Genomic DNA, 15,182 nt, shown 5'->3' with positions numbered 1-15,182 from the left:
TAGCAATAAAGAGCTGTTCGTTACGATGATTCTAGCAGCTGAATCGGTAGTTGGGTGCTTCCTGTACAATCATGAGGCCTGGAGTTCCAGTCAGAGCACCTGGGAACAAGCCTGAAGCCCACAAAAACACCTGCAGCCCCAGCTCCTGGGCTGTCAGTGGTGCGCATGCACAGATGTCTATGCCCACACGTGCACATATAAACAAACAAATACATTATTTAGGGTGGTTTTTACTCTCTATTCTTCATCTTTAAGATGGTTGATTGTGTCTCCCGTTGACCTCCGGTGTCTTGTTAGTGAGACACTAGTGGTCTGGATAGCCCAGAGTTAACACTGGTTTTGTATGAATATAATGCCGGCTCTGTAAAATACAGCAGGACACTGACGACATTGCTGGTGTGTGATAGTGTGACTTTTTATTTTCAAAGCCAAGAATCTCAGGGACAGGAAGATTAAAAGGAAAAGCCCACCTGTTCATGAGACACTACCTCCAGACCTGAAGCTCGGTCTGCTAACATCAGACCACCTGACACCTACATCTCTGCCGTTAGGTCAAGCTGCTTGCTCTGACTGGGGAAGAGAGTTGTTTCTAGGAGAAGTGAGGCCTGGGGTTTCTTCTAGAATCCCCAGACCTCGGTCCTTGGAGACTTGTGAGATCATGCCAGGAGCCTTTTATGGACACACTGACACATGACAGCCAAAAGAAAGGTTTGAAAAGGTTCTCAAGAGTGAGAGCCTTGCTCAGCACTGGCTGCTCAGCAGTTTTCTCTCAGCATGACTTTAAAATCTCTGGGAAAGGTAAGCCACATAGACCAAGAGAGAAAGAAAGGAAACTGCGTGCAGCGCAAACTCAGCACTTGTCCCTAGCCCATTGATAGTTAGCTGTAGCCTGTTTGCACAGATGATATATTTTAACTTATGAACTGCTATTTTCTTTCTTTTTTTTTTTTTTTACAACTCCATTTAGCAAGAACCAAGGATGCAATCTGATGTCATTAGCCAAACCCAAGAGATTACTGGTCATAACTAGAATTTGGTATATTTACACTTCTTACAGGCAAAATACAAAAAAGCACCAAAATGATCAAGGATGGAGTCATACTCTTAAGCCAATGCCTTTTAACATTTAGAAAGGTGTTCACTTCTTGGGCCTCTCTTCCACTCTCCCTACTCACCTCGGCCCTGCATTCCTGGGAGGACTTCAGCATCAGCAAGTTCTGGTGCCTTCAGTGGTAGGTACCCTCTCTCCCACCCCAGCCTTGCAGTCTTGGGGAGCCTCAGGACCAGGGCGTTCTGCCTGTAGGTGGCGCTGCTTCCCAGTCCTGACCCCGCGACAGGCTCCTGGACCAGCTTGCTTTCCTACGTGATGTCCTTGTGTTCCTTGCAACTTTAGTACAGTGAACACGAATGCTCTCTCTCTCTCCGTACCTCACTCCTCTCTGGAACAGTTCCATAAATTCCACACAGCATGAAACAGACTGACTACGCGTGGCATCCCGATCCAGCCCAGCCTTCCAGGAAGTTCTTTACCTTCCAGCTCTGTTTAGTTCACCTCTGAGGTGGCCAGCCTTTGAACGCTGCCGATTCATGTGACACTGCTAAGGTCACAGCAGCTCAATCACCTTTCCTGGATAGAGTCAGGGTTTTTCTGCTGATGCCAACTGGATGCCGTGAGTGGACTGAGACACTGACAAGCTTCATTAATCTATCTCAAGATCAAATCCAGATTCCAGAAGCAACCCTAAAGAGTTTCTCCAACCCTAAAGAGTTTCTTCAACTGATGACTCAGTTAAATAAGGGTCAGTGTCCTTTCTACCAAATAATCTCATAATTTCTACTCATTTTTTTTTCAAATAAAGAATTTGTCCATATGTGGTGATTTTTCTATTTGGTAGTCCTCTTGACAAAGAACGTAATTTTTTGTTTGTTCATTTTATGCACTGCTATTTTGCCTGCATGTATATCTGTGTGAGGGTGCCAGATCCCCTGGAACTAGGGTTACAGATAGCTGTGGGCTGCCCTATGGGTGCTGGGAATTGAACCTGGTCAATCAGGAGCCAGTGCTCCTAACCGCTGAGCCATCTCTCCAGCCCCAAGAATGTAATTTTATTGTTATTTTGTTTTGTTTTGTTGAGAGGGTTTCTCTGTGTAGCCCTCCTGACCTCAAATTCAGAGATCCTCCTGTGTCTGCCTCCCTGAGTGCTGGGATTACAGGCATGTGCCACCCTGCCCGGCTAAGAATGTAATTCTTTAACAGTGTAAGCACTCACAAGTACATACCTATAAATTCCTTCTTTTACCTATCTGTAGAAACTAGCCTATACAGAAAATACACACGTATTCTTGTCTTGTTATCATTAAATATGTATTTCCTGACAACTTCTTAATCATATGAAAAAAAATTAACTGAAATTTTTATTTTAATTGCATAATATTCCTTTGTTTAAATAGGTACCTAGCCTTTTCTCCAGTTCCATCTTGGTTTAGGTGGTTTCTCATCTTTTGAACAACAAACAGTGCTGCCGTAACGTTGTAAACAAGTCAGTTTACGTTCATTTAAACCTACTAGGAGACTTCTGAAAGCAGTGTCTTAGATCAGAGCATTCCGATAATGCCGAATTGCCTTCCTCTGAAGTCGCACCCATTACACTTCCACTAGCAACGTGGGTTGCTTGCTTTCCCACCTCTTTTCCTAGACTGTTGGTCATTAAACATTTTGCATATGTGTGCATGTACATGCATATGAAGGTTGTGCATGCACATGTATGTGGGGTAAGAAGCCAGAGGTCAACGCTGGATATCTTCCTCCATGCTTTCCAGGGACTCTCACTGAACCGGGAACGCATCGATTCAGTTAGACTTGCCAGCTAGCAACCCCAAGGTCGTCCTGTGTGTGTCTCCCTGACACTGGGATCACAGGCATGCTCCAGCACACCCATCTTTTTGTGTGGGTGCTGGGGATCTGAACTCTTTCCGGAGTTTCTCATTCTTTCACAGCAGACGCTTGGCTGACTAAGCCATCTTCTCATCCCCCAAACATTTTTTTAACTTAGCTAATCTGGTAGGTCTGTGTTTTTCTGAGTTTGAGCACGAAGCATCCTTTCATTTTACGGCCATCTTCACGTTATTTCCTCTGTTTGTGTGTTTTCTTTGCTGGTTTAATACATTTCTCGATGACTTTAATAGCTCCTTATCACAAAGAAATAGCCTTTTGTCTGTGATATTCAAAATGTTGGGTGCATTCTCACAAATTGTGTTTTGCTTTTATGATGAACTTTTTATGGAGAAAAACATCTTCATTTTACTTCACTTTTAATCTTTTTTTTTTTTTTTTTTTTTTTTTTTTTTTACAGAATGTAAGGGTCAAGTCATAAAGATTTTCCTAATTCCAAAGTAAGAAATAAAATTTCCCAGGTGTTTTTTTGTTTGTTTGTTTGTTTTTTGGCATTTTAATGATTTTTTTTTTACTTTTTTTAATTTATTTTAAAACTTACTTTTAGGGGGCTGCAGAGATGGCTCAGCAGGTAAGAGCACAAACTGCTCTTGCAGGGGACCTGGGTTCAATTCCCAGCACCCACACAGTGGCTCACAGCCACTGTAACTCCTGTTCCAGGGTATCTGATGGCCTCCTCTGACCTCCACAGGGATCAAACACACATGTGGCAAACAGACATACATGCAGGCAAGACACTCATACAATACAGATTTTTTTTTTATTTTAAAGTTTGTACTTTTCTTGCCAACAATCTCCGTTTTAAAGTTAAAGGTCCTAATAATGAGTTTGCCCATACACAGAGTCCCATGCGAGCCAGAAAGGAGACACACCTGTAATCCTAGCCCCTCAGAGGCAGAGGCAGGAGCATCAGGAGCGAGCCTCGTCTCCTCATCCACACAGCAAGTTCAAAGCCAGCCTAGCCCTCATAAAACCCTGTCTCCTAACAAACAAACAAACAAACACAACTAACAGACTAAATAAAAAAACAAGGGAAACAAGACTTAAAGTCTCATAGTCCCACACAAGGAGTGGAAGATAGAGCTCACAGACAGAACACTTGCCCCCAGGAGCGAAGCTTTAGCTTCAGCCCTCAGTAGGCTGTGGGTAACTGATGGGAGCGGTCCTGTATACTGCCTTAGAGATTAGCTTATTGCTTTTCTATTTATTTATTTATTTATTTATTTATTTATTTATTTATTTATTTATTTATTTATTTATTTAATGGATTGGACTTAGAGCCTCCCACATGCTCCTTCAGGGGTCTACCCAGCTCTTGTTTGTATTTTGAGACAGGGTCTCACCAACTTGATCTTGCAATCCTAGGGTCTCAGTCTCCCGGGTAGCTAGTATTACAAGCTATGCCACCATGCCCTGCAGTTTGGCTTGGCGGCTTCTCTGCAGGCTTGTGGGGGTTTTGCTGTTGCTGCTGTCGTTGGTTGGTTGTTTTTCTAAGGCACAGAGCTAAGCACAACACACACTGCCGTGTATTTCACAAACTAAAACACAGTTTCTCTATGGCTAATCTATACGTGTCCGGGGCTGTAGAGTACTTAAGCCGGGCTCTTTACCTTGCAGACCTAGATTTTAGAAAATAGACGCACGAGCAACACTAAAATCATGTAGAAAATGAAGCAATGATAAAAGAACATAGAGTAACTGTTGGCAAAATTACTTCTCCAGCAGCGCTTGTTGAGGGGAAAACTGAATATATAACCATCTCACTGGGTTTTGAAGGCTGAAAGTTTGCCAAATAGAAAAAGAGCAAAAAGGAATAGAAGGCAGAGAAAACATGGTACGGTATCAGAAATATTAGCCAGAATTCTGTTAGTGAACTGGCACTATGGTGCTGCCAAGCGTTTGGAGACGGGTTCCAGGTTTCTTAGTCCTCCATTCGAAAGCAGGAGATCCCTTAACTTGGGTATAAGTGTTATCCAGTGTTGACTGAGATCCACAGGGAACGCCTCCGGGATGCAGCCACTCAGGGATGGCACGTCACAGCTGTTGCCGTTGGCACAGGAAATACAGGCAAAGTTTCTCCCTCAGTGCCTCTCGGGAGAGCTCAGTAGCACTCAGAGGGGCTCAGCAGGAAAGTGAAGCCTGATAAATAACGATGGCTTTGTGGGTTTCAGAGGGACAGATCACAGCACACACGTTATTTCTACTCTAAACCACATTCGGCACTTGAAGATTTGCCCTTGGCCCTTACTGCCTCTTTGCCAGCCACTCCATAGCACAGTTCCAAGGTTCACCCTCCGTCACACAGTTGTCCTCTGATCTCCACATAAGCAACACATACACAAATAAATAAATTTAATATAAGTGTGTCCCAGACTTGGTGGCGCACGCCTTTAATCCCAGCACTTGGGAAGGCAGAGGCACCTGAATTTCTGTGAGTTCGAGGCCAGCCTAGTCTACAAAGCAAGTCCAAAACCCTGTCTTGAAAAACAAAGACACTAAATGTGGATTTTTCAACCCCAAAGCCATGGTCCTTATATAACAGTTAACGAAAATGCCATAACTAAAAGCAACTTAAGAGTTTATTTTGCTTAGTTAGGGTTTCATTGCTATGAAGGGAAAAAAAAAAAAAAAAAAAAAACATGACCATGGCAATTTTTTTTTTTTTTTTTTGGTTTTTGGCTGTCCTAGACTTGCTTCAAGACAGGCTGGTCTTGAACTCACAGCAATCTGCCTGCCGCTGCCTCCTGAGTGCTGGTCTTAAAGGTGTGTCCAGTAAGCCCAGCTATGACAGCAATTCTTATAAAGGAAAACATTTAATGGGGGCTGGCTCATGGTTTCAGAGGTTTATTCCATTATTATCATGGTGGAAAGCCTGCCAGCATCCAGGAAGACATGGAGCTGGAGAAGGAGCTGAGGGTCGTACATCCCTACATCTTGAACAGTAGGCAGAAGAAGGAGATTGTATACCACACTGGTCATAGCTTGAACATAGAAGACCTCAAAACCTGCTCAGTGACACACTTCCTCCAACAAGCCCACACCTACTCCAAATAGGCCACACCTCCCAATAGTGCTCTTCCCTATGGGCCAAGCATTGCCGTCCACGAGTCTATGGGGCCTGTACCTATGCACACCACCACCAGTTCTAAAGGGCTAGCTATCCTTAAAGGCAGAGAAGGTAGGGCAGCAGAAACAAGAAGCTGAGAGAGCATCTCAGCCACACATAGGAAGGAGAGAGTGAGAACTGCAGATGGGGCAAGACTAGAAACTCTGGAAGCTGGCCCCCAGTGACGTATTTCCTCTCACTGGGGACCAAAAGTTCAAATCCGCAGCAGCAGGGATGGGAGGTGAGGTGGGGGCGTGGGTGGAGGATGGGGAGGTCAGGACATTTCCCATTCAAAATCATCACCGTAAGTGACAGGATGAGGCAGGCCTGATGGCCAGTCCCCCTCATGCTTCACTGTCATCTCCTCCTCTAGGCACAAACAGGAGACCTGCCCAAAAGCTTGTGGTCCAGCTGCCCTGGGGTACACAGCACAACAGCAGAAACGAGAGAGAGCCTGCCTCAGCAAGGTGGAAAGAGAGGACTGACTCCCAAAAGCTGTCCGCTGACCTCCACACAAGCACACACACAAATGATAATGAGAAAAAAGAGAGACTCTGGAAAAAAGTTGGCAGACTTCAGAACAGAGCAAACTGAGTGGGGTTCTTGGGGGGGGGGTTTGTTTTGGTTTTGATTTTGGTTTTTGGTCTTTTGAGGCAGGGTGTTTTCTGGCTGTTCTGGACTCACTTTGTAGACCAGGCTGTCCTTGAACTGCCTCCTGAGAGCTGGGATTAAAGGCGTGCCCCACTGTGCCACACAGCCTCTGAGTGGGTTTTAGACAGAAAGGTCTGAGTATTACTAGAATTGATTAAAGGAAGATTTTCTGCCTCCAGGAGAGAGAACTGAAAACAAAGAGTTTGGAAGAATAAGCATTTTTGTTTTTAACATTTCTGCATTAGTTGCAAATTGCATGTATAGCACACAGATGCTCACACACACACACACACACACACGGGCGCGCGCGCGCTCTCTCTCTCTCTCACACACACACACACACACGAACCAGATGCTTTGGCTTTATGTCACCTTTATTATGAAGATGCATTTTCAGGCCTATAAATCAAAGCTGTGTCCTAATGGGTAAAAAAAAAAAAAAAAAAAAAAGGAAAGGAAGGAAAAGCCCACAGCTGTGCCACAACTCTCAAGACGATTGGGTGACAATCTTGGCTAGTGTAGAACTGCCCCATACCCTAGCCGAGAATCAGTGTTTCACAGGACCCTGTGCCCAGGCTGCCAGACCAATCTGACGCATGGGACACCCAGGAATGGGAGGAGGGTGGGTGACAGGCTCCAGTTGCTTACTAGACACTTCCTGATGGCTGCAGTGGCTTAAACAACAAGAGGGGCTATGAATAAAGGTTTCCCCTAGACCTGACCCCACCACAGGACCTGCTCCCTTCCCCCATCTCCTTCCCCTTCTCAGAATCTGGCCTTCCCTAGAAGTGGCTATATTTTCTTGTCCCAAATCCCATACACCCATCTACCCCTCCACCTCACTGGAAAGGCCAGGCACAAGACACACCAAGACCAAGGTCTCAGCACAGAGGAAATTTATTTGCCCCAGAGGGACAAAGGGTAGGGAATAGGAGACAAAGACCAGAGACAAGATGAGAGAGAAGGAAAAGGGAACAAGAAGAACGGGGAAGGGATACTTGCCCCAAAAGGGCAAATGATTCCTTCTGTATAGAAAGCAGATAGACATGGCCCTTAGGCAAATGGCAGTTTATAAAGGGAAAGGGGGTAAAAAAAAAAAAAACCCTGTTAGGGTGAGTTGGTTTGTCTTGATTGGGCATGTTAATTAGATGAACCAAAAAGGGCTTTTGATTGCTGGACTTCATTACTTTGATAGCTAGACCTTGGAAGTTGGCCTCAGGAGGAAGGAGGAGGAGGAAATTGACCAAATAAGGGAACAGACTTTGGTGGCTAGCTTTAGGAATGTAATCTGATGGTTTAGCAAGGAAGACAGAAAAGGGAAGGGCAAGGCCTGCCAGAGCCTTTCACCCACGCCACACCCACTCTGTGGGGAGTGCTCATTTCCACAAACTCAGCGAACTCAGCGGTCATCTGTTGAGCTGCAGTACCACCCACTGAAGTTTACCAACAGCCCGAGAAACTAAGATCCTGGGCTGGGTGAAGGAGCTGAAGTGCAGAAGCCCAGTCTGAGTGCTCAAGAATGGTTGAGAAACAGCATCCCAAGAGAGAGCAGTGGTAGGCACGAATCAGATGCAGCTGGAGAGGTCGTAAATAAGGCCTGAAGGAGCTGCACATAGCAAAAGGCACAGAAAACCTGGGTGGCCACTGATGCTTTGAGAGACAGTAGGAAGGATCCATTTGGTTCACTGAAAGTGGTACCTCACGGCATCTGCCCCACTGGAATTTAGCCAGAAGGCAGAGCTACTCTGAATGCACTTCTGCACAGTATTAAAAAAAAAAAAGGATAAGATATTCATGGATCCAGCACAAACCTGGACCCAGATGGCTTAACCTGATCATTTCAAGTCACATGTGATGATGGAGGACACAGAAGGGCATCAGTTACCCTAGCATGTCATGTCACGTGTAAGTTTCCAGGGCTAGGATCCTTCCCTAACCTTTGCTCATGAGATCGCTGATACTTGTAAACTGAGTACACTTGAGGCTGTAACAAAAAAGGGTGTGGGGATGGGGGTGGGAGTGAGGAGGTAGGGATGAGGGTGTCCACCTTGGGTTTTTGTTCCCCATTTCCTTGGCTGAGTTAAAACAACAGCCAGACAGGCCAACATCAAGGCCGGGCTTGATCAGAATATGATTCCTGTGTGCTTAAGAAGACCATGAATTTGGAGGCTCCTCACTGTGACATTCTGCCTGAACCAAAGGGAAAGATGGACTTTGAATTGCTCCAATCAAAGCACAAGCAATAGATGTAAAACAAAACAAAAACACGCTCACACACACGACCAGAGCCATTTTGTTACTCATTTGCCTGGTAGCAGGTGCAAAGAGTCTGTTCGCTAAAGCTGCTTCATGGCCAGTTAAACAGGGTCAAACCTTGGGGACAAACAGGGCTCTCTGTAAGATGCCATTTCCTGTTGCTGGCTGGGGCAGGATGATTCCTGGACTCTAAGACGTCCAGACCCTGCTGTGTTCCTGGCTTTCCAGCTGCTGGTACCCAGGTCGATACACAGAGGACCGGAAGCCAGAGTGAGCACTTGTCTGAGAACAGCGGGTAGCAGCCGACAGGACAGATGTGTCCAGAACGGTCTAGAGATTTGCCTGCTTTCTGCTCAAGCAGAGCTCTGAGGGGTACAGTCTGTTTACAGATTCCAGGATAATCGGGGGGGGGGGGGAGGAACCAGTAAAGATAAACTGTGCCACTGCCTATGTGTCTGCCACTGGGCTCCAGCCCAAACTAAAGACGAATTCTGAAAACTTTCAAGTGGCCCTATGAGCCTGAAGAAGGCACTGGGCCAGAGTAAGGGGCCTAAGGGATATTTGGAGTAACAGGCCCAATTTTCTTCAGTTAAAATAGTGTAAGGAAGGGGCTGGAGAGATGGCTCAGTGGTTAAGAGCACTGGCTGCTCTTCTAAAGTACATGGCAGCTCACACTGTCTGTAACTCCAACTCCAGGAGATCTGATTCCCTCAAACAGACTTACACGCAAGCAAAACCTCAGTGCACGTAAAAACAAACAATGGCTGGAGAGATGGCTCAGAGGTTAAGAGCACTGGCTGTTCTTCCAGAGGTCCTGAGTTCAATCCCCAGCAATCACATGGTGGCTCATAACCATCTATAATAGGATCTGGTGCCCTCTTCTGGCCTGCAGGCACACATGCAGGCAGAATACTGTATTAAAAAAAAACACACACACACAATGAAACAAACAAATAGATAAATAAATAAACAAAATAATTTAGAGCCAAGGGACTCAACTCCTGTGGAGGCTGGACTACCACAGCCGAAACAGGAAACAGGGAATCCAAACTCCAATTGGCTCTGTACATTTAATTTTTCAATCTGGCCAATTTTGCTTCTTTTTACATTCATTTACCTTTGTAGAACCTTGCTTGAGATCACATGTTTATTTTACTTAAACTTTAAACGATCAGAAAATTGTGAATCAAAAAGGAGGTCTCTTGGGGATCACATATATGTTAACCACGCCCCCCCCCCACCTAATCCCCCACACCCCACTCTCCCACACCTATTCCTGACCTCAGGAGCTTCCCAGCTGCAGAGGTCATGCTGGCTCCCAGCATGCAATAGCTTTTGTACAATGTCAGTGCAAATACTTAAATCATTTAGGTCATGGGTCGGAAGTCTAGGACATCTCTGCAAGTCACATCATCCCCTTCCCTAGATACAACGCCATTATTCATAAAAGAAAAGGTTTGGGTTTTTTTGTTTGTTTGGTTGGTTTGGTTTGGTTTGGTTTGGTTTTTGCTGTTGTGTGTGGGTTGGTAGCTTGGTTGTTTGTTGCTTAGTAGCTGTTTTAACTGGAGAGAGAGAGAGAGAAAGAGACAGAGAGATACAGAGACAGAGAGGAAAGGAGGAGGCGTGCGCTACGGAGCATGTGTGGAAATCAGAGAATAACCTTGTGTATTGGCCTCATCTTCCACCCCGTTGAGACCAGGAACTCTTGCTTGTGGCTTTGTATACCAGGCTAGCTGGTCTGCTTCCAGGGATTACAGACCATTGCTATCATAGCCAGCTTTTTACATGACATGTAAGGATTTGAACTTGTGTCCTCTTGCTTGTGTGGGAAGCACTTTAAACACTAAGCATTCTCCATAGCTCAGTGTTTATTGTTTTGTTCTGTTTTTAGAGTTTTTCAATTTTATGTGCTCAAATGTTTTTCTGCATATATATGTGTGTGTGTATGTGTACATATATATACATATATATGTGTACATATGAAATATATACATATATGTGTGCATATGTGTGATGTATAGACACACATATGGTATATATACATATGTGTGCATATATATATACATATATGTGGTTATACATATGTACATATATGTATATATCCCACACACATGCAGTTCCCAAGAATACCAGAAATGGGCATTAGATCCCCTGAAACTGGAGCTACAGACTATTGTGGGCTACCATGTTGGTTCTGGAAACAGAAAGCAGGTCCTCTGCAAGAACAGCAAGTGGTGTTTTGTTTTGTTTTGTTTTCAAGGCAGGGTTTCTTTGTGTAGCCTTGGCTGTCCTGGACTCACATTGTAGACCATGCTTCCTCAAACTCACAGAGATATGCCTGCCTCTGCCTCCCTGAGTCCTGGGATTATAGGCTTGTGCCACTGTGCCCAGCTCAGTGTTTGTTTTTACTGGAGGAAATAAAACAGGTTTACAGCTGAATTGCCTCTGACAAACTTTGAATTCTATAAAAGACAACAACATACTGTGACTGAGTGCAAGGTTTTGGAAGTGTTTTTTGTTTTTTGTTTTTCTCCTTTCTTTTGCTGAACACCGGCCAGCTCTGGAGGCTGACAGGCCGGCCTTCAGCCCAGTCATGTACGAGGTCAATAAACCTTGAACAAGTTCCTGAGACTCAATGTCTTTTGCTATCAGCATTTCTTGCTTTTTTTTTTTTTTTTTTTTTTTTTTTGTAAGGAGCAAACGAAATGATGCCCACAGAGAGGAAGCAGTATTGATAGAGTCTGCCAGTGCCCTGCTGCCCAGAGGGATTCTAAACCTCTGCACCATGACAATGACATCACTAACTGTCCTCGATGCAAGGCCTGCAGCTTTTACTCAGACTTAGTTTGGGGAGCCTGGATCACAAACCGGAAACAAGGCCAACTGGAAGGTTGAGGGGGACGTCGTGGAAGCGACTCGACATGTGTGGCTTATGTTTAGACAAAGACTCAGAGCTCAGCTGTTTCCAGCCACTTCTGAGATAAAGCAGGAAGCCCTTCCCTCCTCTGCATGCTCAGGGAGCTTTTGCTGGCTAGTGCAGTCATAACACCCTTCACATCTGTCCGCACTGCCTCTGAGCATGCCCCACATCTAAAGACTGTGCCCTGGGCCTGAAGGGCATAGCACATCACCCCTCAGAAGAATTTCCTGCTGCTCTTGACATCTGCAAATCCCGGGAGATACTCCTGAGCTTCCATGGCCATCACCATGGAGATGAGCTTTGCTCCAACTCAGGTAGTTGCTTTGTTCTCTTTAGGAGGAAGGCAGTTGGGGCTGACACAGGAAAGAGCAGATAACCTTAGAGAGGAATTTCCACAGACTGGCCAATGTTTCAGACTCTCGAAACTGCCTGGGGCCCACAGAGAGGGAGACACAGGGTGGGGGGTGATGTGCCAGTCCTGCCTGTTTAGAGCGTCAAGCTCCCCACAGTGTGGGCATCACCTCCTTCCATCTCAGGGTTCACTGGAAAGCAGCCCACACTTCGTCTCCTTGGCTCCCACTGCCACTTCGGCACACTCCATCCCCCCTGCTGCCTTCCCTCCCCTCATTCACTGTCCAGCTCTGTCAGTGAGCGCTCCCAAACCTTTGGTCTCCTGTCCTCCCTCTCCGAAGAGCTGTGGCCCTGACATGATGACTGTATCACCCCCATTCTTCTCAGGTCCCAGCCAAAATGCCCATAACACATAATAGTAACAACAACAGCAGCAATAAAGCTCATGGCAGCTCACCTCAGATCTATGCTCTGGGAAGACAATCTAGCCAGAAGCATGACCTTAGCACATAAAAAATACAAGGGTTCATAGGATTGCTGCTGCGTTTGCTGGGGCAGCTGGGGGTCGACATGCCCCTCACTCTGCTGATGCGCCGACGGCTTACCCACACTAGCTTCTCTCCTTGTACTATTTCAGCACCGTTATCCCCGCCTGAGACACTACAACAGCTTCCTCTTTAGAGATTGACTTAGACTATTTCATGTGTCTATTTTACCTACATGTGTGTATGTACACCACATATGTAGCCCGAGTTGGTCAGAAGAGGGTGTTGGCTCTCCCGGAACTAGAGTTATAGATGACTGTGCTGGAACCTGAACTCAGATCCTCTTCAAGAGCAAATGGTCCTAACAGCTGAGCCAACTCTCCAGCCCCTTACGGTAGCTTCTGAATATAAGCTTTGCCCTGCTAGGGACAAGACTTAACATACTTCATTTCAGGCTGGTAGGATAGCTCAGCAGGTAGAGGAGCTACCAAGCCTGATGACCTAAGTTTAACCCCCAGAACCTGCATGCTCCCACAAACCATCCTTTAACTTCTCAGTGTGTCTCCCTTGTCTCTATATCAACTAAAAATACATGTATAAATTAAAATATGTATTCTATTCCCTTCATCTTCCTTCCAGGATTTTTACATCCCAGGGAATGTGGATGGGAAGGGAGATCGAGACAGCCATGTTGGAAGAAAAAAAATGCTTCCCTCCCCCACTGCGTGTAAATATACAATTCAAAGTGAAGAAAGAAGTAGGGAAAATTGATCCCGAAATTTTCACGGGATCACGAATTCCAGAGTCGTGAGTTTTAAAACAGGACAGCGATGGAAGAGCTGTAGATGGAGCACCCTTGTTTCACAGCTTTAATCTTACTGCAGAGCAACTTTTCTGCTACATGTTGTTTTCTAAGAACTCCAAAGAGGAAATGGTTACACAGCTGTTTGCCGAGATCCAGTGTGCCTCAGAGAAAAGAGCTTGTAATTTGGACAGAGGTGCAATTGATTGTCCCTGGGGCCAGCTGAGGGGGTGGTAGCCGGCGCACTGTGAGCCCTTTGCTCAAATTACCATGGGGTAGGAGGAAGGAAATGTCAGCAAGGCATATCAGCACTCCATGACACAAAGGTCGCTTGTTTGTTTTCTGTCATAAGGGTATTATTTCAGCCTGTCAAGAAAGCAGTAGGTTAGAAATTCTTATAACCATTTAGCAAATGGTGAGATTAAGACTAGGGTCTAAAAGGAACCAATGAAGGTTTCCTTTGGCGGCACAATGCAAACCCAAAAGTTAAATCCAGGATCTCTGGCTCCCAGTGCAATGCCTTCTTGTGTGAAACTCAGAGGAGGGGGCCATAGGTGGTGACAGTCTCCACAGAGCTCAGGGACCTCAAGACCCCCTGGAAATTAAGGCTCCCTGGAAAAGCCAGGGCACTGGGGAGCTAGATTCCTGCCTCTCTACTCTGGGGTGATGCAGTGTCCTCTGAGGGAAGTTCTAACAGGACAGATGGTGTCAGCCTTGGGATCAAGCAGAAGGGATCAAATTTCAGCCTGTTTGGGTGGGCGGGCTGCCGGACAGAATTCCACTGAGCAATTTTCAGGAGCTGTGGGAGATGGCCTGTGAGGTGGGGTGGTGGGAATGGCCTGCAGACGCAAAACGCAGTCCCTTGTTCAGAATCACTAGTAACGGCAAGATGATGGCAGCAAGGAAAGGCTGGGGGCTCCTCAGCAAGCAGGTCTGCGTGACTGCACAGGCCACACACCTATTATATGTTAAGGGGTGCCCAACAGATGACAAACACATTTTATAGCCCATTGTAGAAAAGTCTTTACTCCAGCTGGCTAGAACCACACCCGAGTGTTCAGGGACCTCGGTGAGGTGGTGAGTGTCCACATAGAGTTTTCAAAGGAAGAAACCATGACCTGGCATCTCACTTGGCAGCTGCAAGGGGACAGGGTGGAGGCGCTTGGCAAAGCAAGCAGGTTGAGCAGATGCTGAGATGAGCCGGTTAGCCCGAGGGGCTTCTGCGCTAGCATGCAGTTTAACAGGCACTGAGGTAAATCAGCTAGGACATCGGGACCTTTGGCTCCTAGAATAGAGTCGGGTAATATTCCCCAGGATTCTCTCCATCAGGGAGGTCACACATTCTAGTTAACCCTAAAATGGCCCCGGCAAAGAACACAAGACAGAGGAACTTGTGCCTTGCCCTGTCATAGGCACCGGTCTGCTTCAACTTCAGACTCCATGACTGTGTTCACAGAGCAAATATGAGGGAAAGGTGAGCATAGACTCCAACTTCCCTTTCCTCCCCAGTTTATTGAGAATATCTGAATTACAAAAGCCACAGTCCATCAACTACACAGCATTTTCCAGACACTTGAGCACTGAGATCCAGAAAAACAGGGCTATGATGACATGCAAGACCACAGGCATTTGAGGAAAAGCCCAAGTCCCCGACCTAG

The sequence above is a fragment of the Psammomys obesus genome, unplaced genomic scaffold (assembly GCF_907164565.1).
Source record: "Psammomys obesus unplaced genomic scaffold, mPsaObe1.curated_primary_1811, whole genome shotgun sequence".
NCBI classification, from domain to species: domain Eukaryota; kingdom Metazoa; phylum Chordata; class Mammalia; order Rodentia; family Muridae; genus Psammomys; species Psammomys obesus.
The sequence above is the reverse complement of the archived record's forward strand: the minus strand, read 5'-3'. Positions refer to the sequence as shown.